We start from the raw sequence: 15,000 nt of genomic DNA on the forward strand, positions 1-15,000 counted from the left end.
CCGCGCGCCCGGCCGCGCGCCCGCCAGCATGCCCGGGCGAGGTTCGGCCCAGCGAACCTCGCCGCTTGCGCGCGCGCCCAGGCGCGCCCGACCGTCCCTGCGCGCCGCCTACGCGAGCGCCCACGCGCGCCCGACCGGACCTGCGCGCGCGCCCACGCGCGCCCGACCGCCCCTGCGCACGCCGCCTGCCGCGCCTCGGCGCCCGTGCCGCGCCCTGCCGCACGCCTGCCGCGCCTCGGCGCCCGTGCCGCGCCCTGCCGCACGCCTGCCGCGCCCACGCGCGCCTGCCGCGCCCCTGCCGCGCCCCCTGGCGCCCTGCCGCGCCCCCTGGCGCCCTGCCGCGCCCCTGCCACGCCCCCTGGCGCCCTGCCGCGCGCCCAGGCGCCCTGCCGCGCGCCCAGGCGCCCTGCCGCGCGCCCAGGAGCCCTGGCACGCGCCCAGGCGCCCTGCCAGCCAGCCTGCCGCGCCCAGGCGCCCTGCCACAGCCCCCAGGCCGTGCCATAGGCCTGCCAGCCCCCTGCCAAGGCCCCAGCCGGGCCAACAGCCTTTGTCCAAGGCTTGCCCATGCCTTGGCCAAGCCTTTGGCCCTCCTCTTGCCATGAAGACCCCTATGCCTTGGCCACTCTTGGGCCACTTGGGGAGCACTATAAATAAGAGGGAATGAGGCTCTTTTGACGATCTTACATCTTTTATCTTGCATCTTAGCACTTGTTGTATTTCGGCCTTAGTGGCTTGGGAGGGACCTTGTCTCTTTGTATTCGGTCTTGGGGTTTGTCCAAGACTTGGGCTAGGGGAAACCCATCATAGTTTCCCTTAGATATTTTGCTTGTAAGCTTCATTTTGGGAAATAGAATCAATCAAGCGTTCCTCTAACTTTCTCCACAAATACTCTTAAGTTTGATTGTTTTCTTCTCAAGCCAAGGGTCGGGTCAAGCTGCAACCAGTAGACCCTCCCCTTGCCTTGATTCCCTCGGCTACTTAAGAGCTTGGCACACCGCGGCACAAGCTCAACTACCTTGGCGTTACCCGATCGGCCCTTTTCCAACAACTTTAAGGCATCCGCAAGGTGCGCACGAGCAAGACTTGGTGTGGTGGCTTGGGGGCCGAAAGCCACCCTCCAACATTGGTGCTTTCGTTGAGAGGCTTCCGAGGGAGGTCTCTCCAAAGAGGTAACGCCCTTGAAACCAAGAAATTTTCAATTCGGGGTGGAATTAAGGAGTACTACTTTCTTGCATGCTTAGAAGTGAGCCTTAAGATTCCTACTACTTCTTGCACTTAGACTTTCTTGTTGTGAGTGTGGGAGGGTAAACTAGAAGTTCTTTACTTGCAAGTAGTACTTAAATTTTGGCACTTTAAATTCCTTGCTTGCAAAAGGGAGTGAGAACATTTTTGTTGTAAAGAGGACGGTTTGTTCTTCTATTTTGCTCATCATAGGGATAGTGCCAACGGGGAGGCTACTGGTAGTACCCGGCGCTATTTGACCCAACTATTCGGTGTTAGGGTATAGAGGGACGGCACAAGAGGGAGGCTACTGGTAGTACCTCGTGCCCTCCTAACTACACCGGGTAGGGAGCAAGTAGAGCAACAACACGTTACTCTCGGGTTGTGAGGCTTATTTGTTGTAAACCATTGTTGTAATTGGAGTTGATTGAGTGGTGTACCTTTCAAAAATATATATAAGAAGGAGGGTCGGTTCATCCTTTGGGTGACGGCCAAAGGAGGTTTGGAGGTGCATTTGTAGAAGCAAAACAATGGAGTCGGGAGCTAATTCAAATTCTCACCATGCTCGGCTAGAGGCATTGGAGGGGAGTTCGGCCCACCTAAACCGAACCCTTGAAAGCCAAAATCGAACCCTAGAAAATCTATCCAATACCCTAGCCGGGATGAATGCTCACTTAGAGAGGTTAGAGAGGAGGATTGGAGAAAAAGAAAGAGAAAGAGAGCATAAAAGATCAAATGATGAGGAGCCATGGTCGCACGCCTCACGGCGGGGTCATGGAAGGGATGAGAGGAGAAGTGATGCGGAAAGCCTACGAGCTAACCGAATGGAGGAGCTAGATCATCGGAGGCCTCGGAGGAGAGGAGGAAGAATTGAAGCCCGGGGGATAGAGATTGAGAGGTGGATAGAAGAAGAGGGACCTAGCCATAGTGAAGAGGGGAGTGAACCCGAGGGAGATCCATTCCATGACCAAAGGCCTATAGGCCGGAGGAACTTCATGGAAGGAAGAAGGAGGAATGAAGACTATGATGAAGATTATGCTAGGGGCCCAAGACACCAAGATAGAGGGCTAAGAAAACCGAAGATTGACTTTCCCAAGTTCGGCGGTGGTGATCCTTATGAATGGATGGACAAAGCCGAGCAATATTTTGATGTCTATGAAGTACCAAGGAGGGATCGGGTCACATTAGCTAGTTTCCATCTTGAGGGAAGAGCTAGCCGGTGGTGGAGGTGGATCCGTGACCTATATGAGAAAGATGGCAAGAGGCTTGGGTGGACGGCCTTCGTGAAGGAGTTCATGTCACAATGGGGGCCTTCTCCCGTTGTGAATCATCATGGCCAACTCGCCAAGCTAAAGCAAGAAGGAAGAGTGCAAGCATATATTGATGAGTTCCGGCTTCTACAAACCATGGTGAGTGGATGGTCGGAAGAAGCATTGTTGGGCACTTTTCTTGACGGCTTGAAGCCTTGGCTTGCCAAGGAGTTAAAGTTGAAGCAACCGGCAAGATTACAAGAAGCTATGAGGATGGCCGAGATCTTGGACCAAAGCTATGGCATGGAGAAGAAAATGTCCAAGGAAAGCTTCAACAACAAGGCCTCTACATCACTACCACCGAAGGGGCCTTGGAAGGGGAAAGAAGAAGTGAAGAAGTACAAGGAGCGGCCTCAACATGTCAAGAAGCTTTCTAGAGATGAGCTCCAAGACTACATCAAGAAGGGACTATGCTTCAAATGTGGTGACAAGTGGAGCCGGGGCCATCAATGCAAAACCGGTCAAGCTTTCCTTCTAGATGTGGGCTCCGAGGAGGAGGAGGCTACCTCGGAGGCTTCGGAGGAAGAAGATGAGGAGGAGCAAGACCATGGGGCTGATTTTAGCCCGAGAGAAGAAGAGGCCGAGCTATCCTTGCATGCCATGTCCGGAGTACAAAGACCGTCCACCATGCGTTTGATGGCATGGGTGGGCAAACATGAGGTATCTCTCTTGGTAGATAGCGGTTCATCCCATAATTTTATCAACTCCGGAATAGTGAAGAAGGTTGGATTGAAAGGGGCGACCGTGGAGCCCTTTGAAGTAAAGGTCGCTAGTGGGGAGAAGCTCAAATGTCAAGAGGTGGTAAGGGATGTTCGCATGAATATCCAAGGAGTAAGGGTCAAGGCCGACCTACATGTTCTTCAACTAGTCGGCTTGGACGTGGTGTTGGGCAATGCTTGGCTCAAAGGCTTGGGGAAGGTGCTAACCGACTATAGCACCATGACTATGGAGTTCAAGCTTGGAGGCCAAAAGAAGAAGTGGACCGCCATGAGCAACAAAGAGGTGCGGTCTTGCGAAGCCAACATGATAGAGAAGCTATGCAAAGGAGGAGCTTCTTGCTATGCCATTATGGTGACCGGCCAACACCAAGAAGAAGACAAGAAAGAAGATGAGTTGGAGGGCATCCCTCCAAAGATCCGAAGCTTATTGGAGGCTCACCATGATGTTATGAAGGTACCCACATCTCTCCCACCTCCAAGAAGCTTTGATCACCCTATAAGATTGAAGAATGAAGCTACACCGGTGAACGTTCCACCCTACCGGTATGCTCATTTTCAAAAAGAGGAGATAGAGAGACAAGTGGAGGAGATGTTGAAGCAAGGATTGATCCGCCATAGCACAAGTCCCTTCTCATCTCCGGTTCTACTTGTGAAGAAGAAAGATGGCACATGGAGATTTTGCACCGACTACCGGGCCTTGAATGAAGCAACTATCAAGGATCGATTCCCCATTCCCACGGTGGATGAGATGCTTGATGAACTACATGGTGCAACGGTCTTCACCAAACTTGATTTAAGGGCGGGGTACCACCAAATTCGAATGAAGGAGGAAGACATTCACAAGACGGCATTCCGGACACATTCGGGCCACTACGAATATCTTGTCATGCCATTTGGCCTTTGCAATGCTCCTTCCACATTTCAAGCTACAATGAATGAGGTATTCCGGCCTTACTTGAGGAAGTTCATGCTAGTATTTTTTGATGATATCTTGGTCTACTCCCACTCTATGGAAGAGCATGTCAAACATTTGGAGGTTGTGTTATCCATCTTGGAGAAGCACCACTTCTACATCAAGCCTTCCAAATGTGCCTTTGCCCAAAAGGAGTTAGAATATTTAGGGCACATCATATCGGGAGAAGGTGTGAAGGTGGACCAAAGGAAGATTGAGGCTATGGTGGATTGGCCTCTACCCAAGAACATCTCGGCTCTTAGAGGGTTCTTGGGATTGACCGGGTACTATCGGAGGTTTGTGAAGAACTATGGGTTGATTGCTAGACCTCTAACTTCCATGTTGAAGAAGGGAGAATTTGAATGGACTCCGGAGTCGAGAGAAGCATTTGACAACTTGAAGAGGGCCATGACTCAAACACCGGTCCTAGCACTTCCGGACTTCTCTATTCCATTTGAAGTCTACACCGATGCAAGTGGAGATGGCATCGGAGCGGTCCTTGTGCAACAAAAGAGGCCCCTAGCCTTCCTCTCCAAAGCCTTGGGCCCCATGAAGAAGGCGTGGGGAACATATGCAAGGGAGCTACTAGCATTGGTGCATGCCGTCAAGGTATGGAGGCCCTATTTGCTTGGGAAGAAGTTCACCATTATCACCGATCAACAAGCATTAAGGCATCTTTTGGAGCAAAAAATTGTGACCCCGGATCAACAAAAATTCTTAGTCAAACTACTTGGCTTTGAATATGACATTGTATACCAACCGGGGAAGGAGAACAAGGTGGCGGATGCACTATCAAGGAAAGAAGGAAGCCCAATGCTTTGGGCGGCCGAAGGAGAAGAGCCTACTTCCATGGCTCTTAGTGGGATCGAATGGAGGATTTGGGACCAAATCCGGGAGGCAAACAAGCTTGATGCTCGAGCCTTGGAGATCAAAGAAAAGATTGAAGCTTCAACCGAGGGGGTGGCCAACTACAAGCTCAAGGAAGGACTCATCATCTACAAAGGGTATGTCTATGTACCTAATGTCCCTAATTTGAGAAGAAACATCCTTGATCATTTTCACAATAGTAAGGAGGGTGGACACTCGGGTTGGTTTCGCACTTATATCCGAGTTAAGCACTTCTTCTATTGGGAGGGACTTAAAGCCGAAGTCAAGGCATTGGTGGCCGGATGTGAAATTTGCCAAAAGATCAAGTATGATCCAAGGGCACCAATGGGTCTTCTTCAACCACTCCCTATTCCAAGTATGATTTGGGAAGACATCTCTATGGATTTTGTTGAAGGATTGCCTACTAGCAAAGGGTATGAAGTCATCATAGTGGTTGTGGACCGACTAAGCAAATATGCTCATTTCATCCCCATCAAACACCCCTACACGGCCAAGTCGGTGGCTACATCATTTGTGGAGTCGGTAATCAAGTTGCATGGTGTCCCAAAGAGCATAATATCCGATCGGGATAGGGTATTTATGAGCACATTTTGGAAAGAATTATTCACACTTCAAGGGAGCATATTGAAGACAAGCTCATCCTATCATCCTCAAACGGATGGGCAAACGGAGGTAACCAACCGGACCCTTGAACAATATTTAAGATGTTTTTGCCACAACCAACAATCCAAATGGGGAGAGTTCATTGTTTGGGCCGAATATTGGTACAACACTACCTTTCATGCATCTATCAAAACTAGCCCATTTGAGTTAGTTTATGGGAGACCACCTCCGGGTTTGCACCGACATGAGAGGGGGACGGCCAAGAATGAAGAAGTAGAACAAACATTGGCCGGAAGAGATGAAGCTCTAACCAATGCAAGAAGGGAGCTCAAGAAGGCCCAAGAAAGAATGAAGAGGTATTATGACAAAAACCGAAGAGAGGTAACCTTCAATCCCGGAGATTTTGTTTATTTAAAGTTACAACCTTACACTCAAAAATCTCTCAAGAAGAATTTTAGCCACAAACTCTCTCAAAGGTTTTATGGGCCATTCAAAGTAGTGGAAAGAATGGGAGAAGTAGCATACCGGTTGGACTTGCCCACTACTTCATTGCTACATCCGGTCTTTCATGTGTCGCTACTCAAGAAAGCGGTGGGTGACCCTTCATTGATAGAAAAAGACTTACCCACCTATGATCATGATGGAAGATTATTACTCCAACCCAAGGAAGCCATTAAATACCGCATTTGGAGGAAAGGAAGAGAACGAAGAAAAGAATGGCAAGTCTTAATCTCATGGGAAGGTATGCCAAAAGAAGGGGCCACTTGGGAGAATTATGAAGAAATGACCCGGCGATACCCACATTTTATCCTTGAGGACAAGGATATTCTTCAAGGGAGGGAGAATGTTGAAGACCCTCGCAAGCGCCACCGTCGGGGCCTTCAACCAAGGGGAAATACCGGCCCGGAGGAGGACCACGAAAGGACATGCCAAGGTATGAGTTTACTATTTTGCTTGGAAAGCATTGGCCGAAGCCCATTTACGCTTGGCCAAGCCTTGGCCAAGCCCCTCCATGCTTGGCCTAGCCTTGGCCAAGCTCTTCTCCACTCGGCCAAGCTCACCCATGACCGTGCCCAACCAAGGCCGCGCCCGTGCCCACGCTCGAGCGCGCCCAAGACATGCCCAAGCATGCCTCAGCCCACTGCTGGGCGCGCCCAGGCCATGGCTGGGCGAGCCCAGGCCACAGCCACACTCAGGCCACGGCTGGGCACGCCCAGGACACAGGCCGCGCGCCCAGCCGCCCGCCCGCGCGCCCAGGCGCGCGCCTGCACGCCCAGGCGAGGTTCGGGCCAGCGAACCTCGCCGCTGACCGCAGGGCCCGCGCGCCCGCCCGCGCGCCCGCCCGCGCGCCCGCCCGCGCGCCCGGCCGCGCGCCCGCCCGCGCGCCCGCCCGCGCGCCCGGCCGCGCGCCCGCCCGCGCGCCCGCCAGCATGCCCGGGCGAGGTTCGGCCCAGCGAACCTCGCCGCTTGCGCGCGCGCCCAGGCGCGCCCGACCGTCCCTGCGCGCCGCCTACGCGAGCGCCCACGCGCGCCCGACCGGACCTGCGCGCGCGCCCACGCGCGCCCGACCGCCCCTGCGCACGCCGCCTGCCGCGCCTCGGCGCCCGTGCCGCGCCCTGCCGCACGCCTGCCGCGCCTCGGCGCCCGTGCCGCGCCCTGCCGCACGCCTGCCGCGCCCACGCGCGCCTGCCGCGCCCCTGCCGCGCCCCCTGGCGCCCTGCCGCGCCCCCTGGCGCCCTGCCGCGCCCCCTGGCGCCCTGCCGCGCCCCTGCCACGCCCCCTGGCGCCCTGCCGCGCGCCCAGGCGCCCTGCCGCGCGCCCAGGCGCCCTGCCGCGCGCCCAGGAGCCCTGGCACGCGCCCAGGCGCCCTGCCAGCCAGCCTGCCGCGCCCAGGCGCCCTGCCACAGCCCCCAGGCCGTGCCATAGGCCTGCCAGCCCCCTGCCAAGGCCCCAGCCGGGCCAACAGCCTTTGTCCAAGGCTTGCCCATGCCTTGGCCAAGCCTTTGGCCCTCCTCATGCCATGAAGACCCCTATGCCTTGGCCACTCTTGGGCCACTTGGGGAGCACTATAAATAAGAGGGAATGAGGCTCTTTTGACGATCTTACATCTTTTATCTTGCATCTTAGCACTTGTTGTATTTCGGCCTTAGTGGCTTGGGAGGGACCTTGTCTCTTTGTATTCGGTCTTGGGGTTTGTCCAAGACTTGGGCTAGGGGAAACCCATCATAGTTTCCCTTAGATATTTTGCTTGTAAGCTTCATTTTGGGAAATAGAATCAATCAAGCGTTCCTCTAACTTTCTCCACAAATACTCTTAAGTTTGATTGTTTTCTTCTCAAGCCAAGGGTCGGGTCAAGCTGCAACCAGTAGACCCTCCCCTTGCCTTGATTCCCTCGGCTACTTAAGAGCTTGGCACACCGCGGCACAAGCTCAACTACCTTGGCGTTACCCGATCGGCCCTTTTCCAACAACTTTAAGGCATCCGCAAGGTGCGCACGAGCAAGACTTGGTGTGGTGGCTTGGGGGCCGAAAGCCACCCTCCAACAGTGGCCTGGGCGCGGGCGCGCGCGGCCGGGGCCTGGGCGCGGGCGCGCGCAGCAGGCGCGCAGCGCGGCCGGGGCGTCGGCGCGGGCGCGCGCGGCCGTGGCCTGGGCGCGGCGCGGCCGGGGCCTGGGCGGGCGCGGCGCGGCCGGGGCCTGGGCGCGGCCGTGGCCTGGGCGCGGGCGCGCGCGCCAGGCGCGCAGCGCGGCCGTGGCCTGGGCGCGGGCGCGCGCGGCCGTGGCCTGGGCGCGGGCGCGCGCGGCCGCGTGCGGCTGGGGCTCATGGGCGCGGCTTGGGCCGCGCATGGGCATGCCATGGCTTTGGCACGCTGGGCACCGTCTTGGCCGACCTTGGAGGCACTTGGCCAAGCATTGGAGGCCTTGGCTTGGCCTAGGCTTGGCCAAGTGTGAATGGGCTTGGCCTATTGCGAAGAGTCACGGCAAAGGTTCGACCGAAGCTCGCGGCGCCCCGGACGGAGCCGGGCCGCTCCCGCCTTTGCCGCGGCGCACGGGCGCCGCCGCCGTCCGGCCGTCGCGGCGGCCGCGCACGGCACTTCGGCTTCCTCCGTCGGCCCTCCCGGGACGCGCGACCCGTGCGACCGGGACGCGCATCCCGTGCGACCGGGACGCATGTCCGGGCGGTTCCCGTTTGCAACGCTCCTCGGTACTTTGGAACGCTTGGGGTGGGCTTTGGGCGGATGCCCCGCTGGGGTGGTAGGGAGGGGGGGCTGCTGCCGCCGCGGCGGGCCTTCCGCTCCACTCCGCACAAGCCCGCCGTGGGCACTCGCTGCGGGCGTGCCCGGCACCGTTCGTCCTCGAGGGATTCGGCCCGTCGGCTCGCTCGGATGGGCCACGCGCAGCGGGCCCACGACGGAGCCGGCACGCTCCTTCTGCTGGCGCGGCGCTCGGTCTACGCCTCCGGCCGGCCGTTGCGGCGGCCGTGCACGGCGCTTCGGATCGGTCGGCCCGTCGTCCCGTCCCTGACGAAGTTTTCGCGGCCGCGCGCGCGCGGAGTTGGATCGGCCTTACTTGGTCCGATCCTTCGCCCTCGCATGTTGCGTGGGCTCGGTCCCGTCCCGTTCGGTGAAATCTTTGTCCGCTCTGGTGCGTCCCTGTGGGTTCCTTTGTCGGTTTTGCGGGTTCGGCCGGGCCTTCCGTGCCGGCCCGTCGGCTCGCTCGGATGGGCCCCGCGGAGTTGGCCCACGACGGAGCCGGCACGCTCCTTCCGCTGGTGCGGTGCTCGGTCTATTCCTTCGGTCGGCCCTTGCGGCGGCCGTGCGCGGTGCTTCGGATCGGTCGGCCGGTCTTCCCGTCCCTCATGAAGTGTTCGCGGCCGCGCGCGCGCGGAGTTGGATCGGCCTTACTTGGTCCGATCCTTCGCCCTCGCATGTTCCGTGGGCTCGGTCCCGTCCTGTTCGGTGAAATCTTTGTCCGCTCTGGTGCGTCCCTGTGGGTTCCTTTGTCGGTTTTGCGGGTTCGGCCGGGCCTTCCGCGCCGGCCCGTCGGCTCGCTCGGATGGGCCCCGCGGAGTTGGCCCACGACGGAGCCGGCACGCTCCTTCCGCTGGTGCGGCTCTCGGTCTACGCCTCCAGCCGGCCCTTGTGGCGGCCGTGCGCGGCGCTTCGGTTCGGTCGGCCGGTCTTCCTGTCCCTCACGAAGTGCTCGCGGCCGCGCGCGCGCGGAGTTGGATCGGCCTTACTTGGTCCGATCCGTCGCCATCGCATGTTGCGTGGGCTCGGTCCCGTCTCGGTGAAATCTTGGGCCGCTTTGGTGCGTCCCTGTGGGTTCCTTTGTCGGTTTTGCGGGCTCGGCGCCGGGCCTTCCGCGCCGGTCCGTCGGCTCGCTCGGACGGACCGTGCGCAGGTGGTCCCCGACGGAGCCGGCACGCTCCTTCCGCTGGCGCGGCGCTCGGTCTATGCCTCCGGCCGGCCCTCGCGGCGGCCGTGCGCGGCGCTTCGGTTCGGTCGGCCGGTCGTCCCGTCCCTCACGAAGTTCCTGCGGCCGCGCGTGCGTGGAGCGGGATCGGCCTTACTTGGTCGGATCCGTCGCCCTCGCCTGTTGCGGGGGCTCGGTCCCGTCCCGTTCGGTGAAAGCTTTGCCCGCTCTGGTGCGTCCCCGTGGGTTCCTTTGTCGGTTTTGCGGCCTTGGCGGCGGGCCTTCCGTGTCGGCCCGTCGTGGGCCCGCTGCGCGTCCGTGCGCGGTGCTTCGGATCGGTAGGCCCGTCGTCTGGGTCCCTTACGAAGCTTTGCGCGACCGCTCCTTTGTCGCCGGTCCCCTGTTAGGGCTGACCGAGCCCTCCGTTCGCCCCCTGGCCCGTCGCATGGGCCCCCGGCGCCTCCGCGGCGCCCCACCGAAAACTGTCACGACGCGCATCCAGCGCCGACGAGGTCGCAGGTTACGTGCGGCAGCCGGGGGGCTAGGCCGAGCGGCGGCGGGCCCGCCCACGGACGGGCGCGGGGAGGAGCGCAGCCGGCACGCGGCGCGGAGCGGCGGCGGCATGCCGCCGGGCGGCCGTCGGCTCAACCGTGCCCGAGTCCCGCGGGCACCGCGTCGCCCGGCCGGCGCGAGCGGCGGCGGGCCCGCCCGCGGACGGGCGCGGGGAGGAGCGCAGCCGGCACGCGGCGCGGAGCGGCGGCGGCATGCCGCCGGGCGGCCGACGGCTCAACCATGCCCGAGTCCCGCGGGCACCGCGTCGCCCGGCCGGCGCGAGCGGCGGCGGGCCCGCCCGCGGACGGGCGCGGGGAGGAGCGCAGCCGGCACGCGGCGCGGAGCGGCGGCGGCATGCCGCCGGGCGGCCGACGGCTCAACCATGCCCGAGTCCCGCGGGCACCGCGTCGCCCGGCCGGCGCGAGCGCACGAGGGCGGGAGGCAACCGGGCGGCGCCTGCGGAACCGGATGCGACGGCCGGCGCGGCACGGCCCCGACGGGTCCGCACCGAAGACCAGCGCGGTGCGGATCGACCGCTGATGAGGTCAGAGGTTACGTGCGGCAGCCGGCCGGCTGGCCCGAGCGGCGGCCGGCACGCGACGGGGATCGAGCGGCCCCGACGGCTTGCAGCCGGGCGGCCGACGGCTAGGCCGTACCGGAGTCCCGCGGTCGTTCGGGCGAAGGGGCGCATGCTGCGGGAAAGGCCTGCGGCGGCGAACCGTCCGCCCGGCCGGCCAAGCCTTCCGCGGCGGCGCGCACGTGGCGGCGCGGCCGAGATGACCGAGCGAAGCCCCGGCGATGGGCGGCGCGCACGTGTCCGTGCGGCCGAGATGACCGAGCGAAGCCCGGGCGGCGCCCGCCGTGCGCCCTGCCGGATCGCGCCTTCCGCCGGCGCGCAACGCCGGTCCCGCGTTCCGGCCGCGGGAGAGGCCTGCGTCGGCGAACCGTCCGCCCCGCCGGCCGAACCTTCCGCGGCTGCGCGCACGTGTCCGTGCGGCCGAGATGACCGAGCGAAGCCCCGGCGACGGGCGGCGCCCGCCGTGCGCCCCGGCGGATTGCGCGGCCCGCCGGCGCGCAACGCCGGGCCCACGTTCCGGCTGCGGGAAAGGCCTGCGGCGGCGAACCGTCCGCCCCGCCGGCCGAACCTTGCGCGGCGGCGCTTACGTGTCCGTGCGGCAGAGATGACCGAGCAAGCTCCGGCGATGGGCGGCGCCCTCCGTGCGCCCCGCCGGATCGCCTGCGAGCGGCGAGCGTCCGGGCGGGCCCCTTTCGCAACTTCCCTCGGTACTCTAAACACCCCTTGCCTCTCGGTCTTCCCCCCGACCCTCTCGGTATTTGCTCGGATATGTGCATGCATCGTCCCTCGTCGCCTTCGGTTATCCTCCCCGGGGTGGGCTTTGCGCCGACGCGCCAACGGGGTGGTAGGGGGGCTGCAGCCGCGGCCGCCGCGTTTCGCCATCCGCGCGTGCGCCGCCGGATCCGAGTGGAGGTCGCGGGCGACTCGTCGATGCTTGTACTAGGGGCGCATGCCGGCAGCCCCCCGCGGGGTGCGGGACCCCCGATCGGCGTGCGAGGGACGGGCGTCCGGGCGGGCCCCGTTTCCAACTTCCCTCGGAACATTAAAACCCCCCGACCCCCTCGGTCTTCGCTCCGGCCCTATCGCTATTGCTCGGATATGTGCATCCACCGTCCCTCGTTGCCTTCGGTTATCTACCCCAGGGTGGGCCTTGCGCCGATGCCCCGATGGGGTGGCAGGGGTGGGGCTGCCGCGGCCGGCGCGTTTCGGCATCCGCGCTTGGGGGCTCGGACCCGAGTGGAGGTCGCGGGCGGCTCGTCGATGCCTGCACCGGGAGCGCATGCCGGCAGCCCCCCGCGGGGCGCCGGACCCCCGATCGGCGTGCGATGGACGGGGGGAGGGGCGGGCCCGGTTTGCAAATTCCCTCGGTACTTTAAAATCTCACGGCCCTGTCGGTGCTCCCTCCGGCCCTATCGCCACTGCTCGGATATGTGCATCCACCGTCCCTCGTTGCCTTCGGTTATCTACCCCGCGGTGGGCTTTGCGCCGATGCCCCGATGGGGTGGCAGGGGGGCACGCTCTAGGCCGTGCCACGGGGCGCGGGCGCCGGCGCCGTACGTCCCTCGCGGCGGCCGTGAGCGGCACCTCGGCTTGCTCGGTCTGTCCTCCCGGGACGCGCGACCCGTGCGACCGGGACGCGCATCCCGTGCGACCGGGACGCGTGTCCGGGCCGTTCCCGTTTGCAACGCTCCTCGGTACTTTGGAACGCTTGGGGTGGGCTTTGGGCGGATGCCCCGCCGGGGTGGTAGGGAGGGGGGGCGGCTGCTGCCGCGGCGGGACTTCCGCTCCACTCCGCACAAGTCCGTCGCCTCGCGGCGGGCGCGCCCGGCACCGTTCGTCCCCGAGGGAGCCGGCACGCGCCCGCCGAGGCCCCGGCGCATGGGCGCCGCCGCCGGCCGTCCGCGCGGCGGCCGTGCGCCGGCTTCCTCCGTCGGCCCTCCCGGGATGCGCGACCCGTGCGACCGGGACGCGCATCCCGTGAGACCGGGACGCGTGTCCGGGCCGTTCCCGTTTGCAACGCTCCTCGGTACTTTGGAACGCTTGGGGTGGGCCTTGGGCGGATGCCCCGCCGGGGTGGTAGGGAGGGGGGGCTGCTGCTGCCGCGGCGGGACTTCCGCTCCACTCCGCACAAGTCCGTCGCCTCGCGGCGGGCGCGCCCGGCACCGTTCGTCCCCGAGGGAGCCGGCACGCGCCCGCCGAGGCCCCGGCGCATGGGCGCCGCCGCCGGCCGTCCGCGCGGCGGCCGTGCGCCGGCTTCCTCCGTCGGCCCTCCCGGGATGCGCGACCCGTGCGACCGGGACGCGCATCCCGTGAGACCGGGACGCGTGTCCGGGCCGTTCCCGTTTGCAACGCTCCTCGGTACTTTGGAACGCTTGGGGTGGGCCTTGGGCGGATGCCCCGCCGGGGTGGTAGGGAGGGGGGGCTGCTGCTGCCGCGGCGGGACTTCCGCTCCACTCCGCACAAGTCCGTCGCCTCGCGGCGGGCGGGCCCGGCACCGTTCGTCCCCGAGGGAGCCGGCCCGCGCCCGCCGAGGCCCCGGCGCATGGGCGCCCCCGCCGGCCGTCCGCGCGGCGGCCGTGCGCCGGCTTCCTCCGTCGGCCCTCCCGGGACGCGCGACCCGTGCGACCGGGACGCGCATCCCGTGCGACCGGGACGCGTGTCCGGGCGGTTCCCGTTTGCAACGCTCCTCGGTACTTTGGAACGCTTGGGGTGGGCTTTGGGCGGATGCCCCGTCGGGGTGGTAGGGAGGGGGGGCTGGCGCCGCCGCGGCGGGCCTTCCGCCCCCCTCCGCACAAGTCTGTTGCCTCGCGGCGGTCGTGCCCGGCACCGTTCGTCCCCGACGGAGCCGTCGCGCGCCCGACGACTTTCCGGCGCACGGGCGCCGCCGCCGGCCGTCCGTGCGCGGCGGCCGTGCGCCACTTCGGCTTTGTCCGTCGGCCCTCCCGGGACGCGCGACCCGTGCGACCGGGACGCGCATCCCGTGCGACCGGGTCGCGTGTCCGGGCCGTTCCCGTTTGCAACGCTCCTCGGTACTTTGGAACGCTTGGGGTGGGCTTTGGGCGGATGCCCCGCCGGGGTGGTAGGGAGGGGGGGTCTGCTGCCGCCGCGGCGGGCCTTCCGCTCCACTCCGCACAGGACCGTTGCCTCGCGGCGGACTTGCCCGGCACATTTCGTCCCCGACGGAGCCGGCACGCGCCTGCCGACTTCCCGGCGCACGGGCGCTGCCTTCGGCCGTCCGTGCCCGGCGGCCGTGCGCCACTTCGGCTCCCTCCATCGGCCCTCCCGGGAAGCGCGTCCCGGACGTTCGGGATGCGCACCCCGTGCGACCGGGACTCGCGTCCGGGCCGTTTCCGTGTGCAATGCTCCTCGATTCGCTGGAGCCCTTGGGGTGGGCCTTCGGAGGATGCCCCGCTGGGGAGGTAAGGGGGTGTGTCCTGCCTGGGCGGGCCTTCCGCCCGAGCCCGTCGCCCAGCGCGGATGGTCGCGCCGCGCGGGCGGGCGCGCCGCGCGTGCGCGGGGCCGTTGGCCGGTGACGCGCAAGGACGGGCGCGCTGGGCCGATCGGCCGCTCGGGCGCGCGCTTCGTCGTGCTCCCGCGCCTTGGCGCGCGCGCGGCCGCGGCGTGGTCGCTCGGTTCTGCGCATTTGGCCCGCGCGGATGGGCGCGTCGCGCGGGCGGCCGGGCCGCGCGGGCGGGCGGGCCGTTGCCCGGGTTCGCGCAAGGACGGGCGCGCTAGGCCGATTGGCCTCTCGGACGCGCGCGCCG

The sequence above is a fragment of the Phoenix dactylifera genome, chromosome 10 (genome assembly GCF_051530095.1).
Source record: "Phoenix dactylifera cultivar Ajwa chromosome 10, Ajwa_hap1_PhDact_Kaust_v1.1, whole genome shotgun sequence".
Classification (NCBI taxonomy): domain Eukaryota; kingdom Viridiplantae; phylum Streptophyta; class Magnoliopsida; order Arecales; family Arecaceae; genus Phoenix; species Phoenix dactylifera.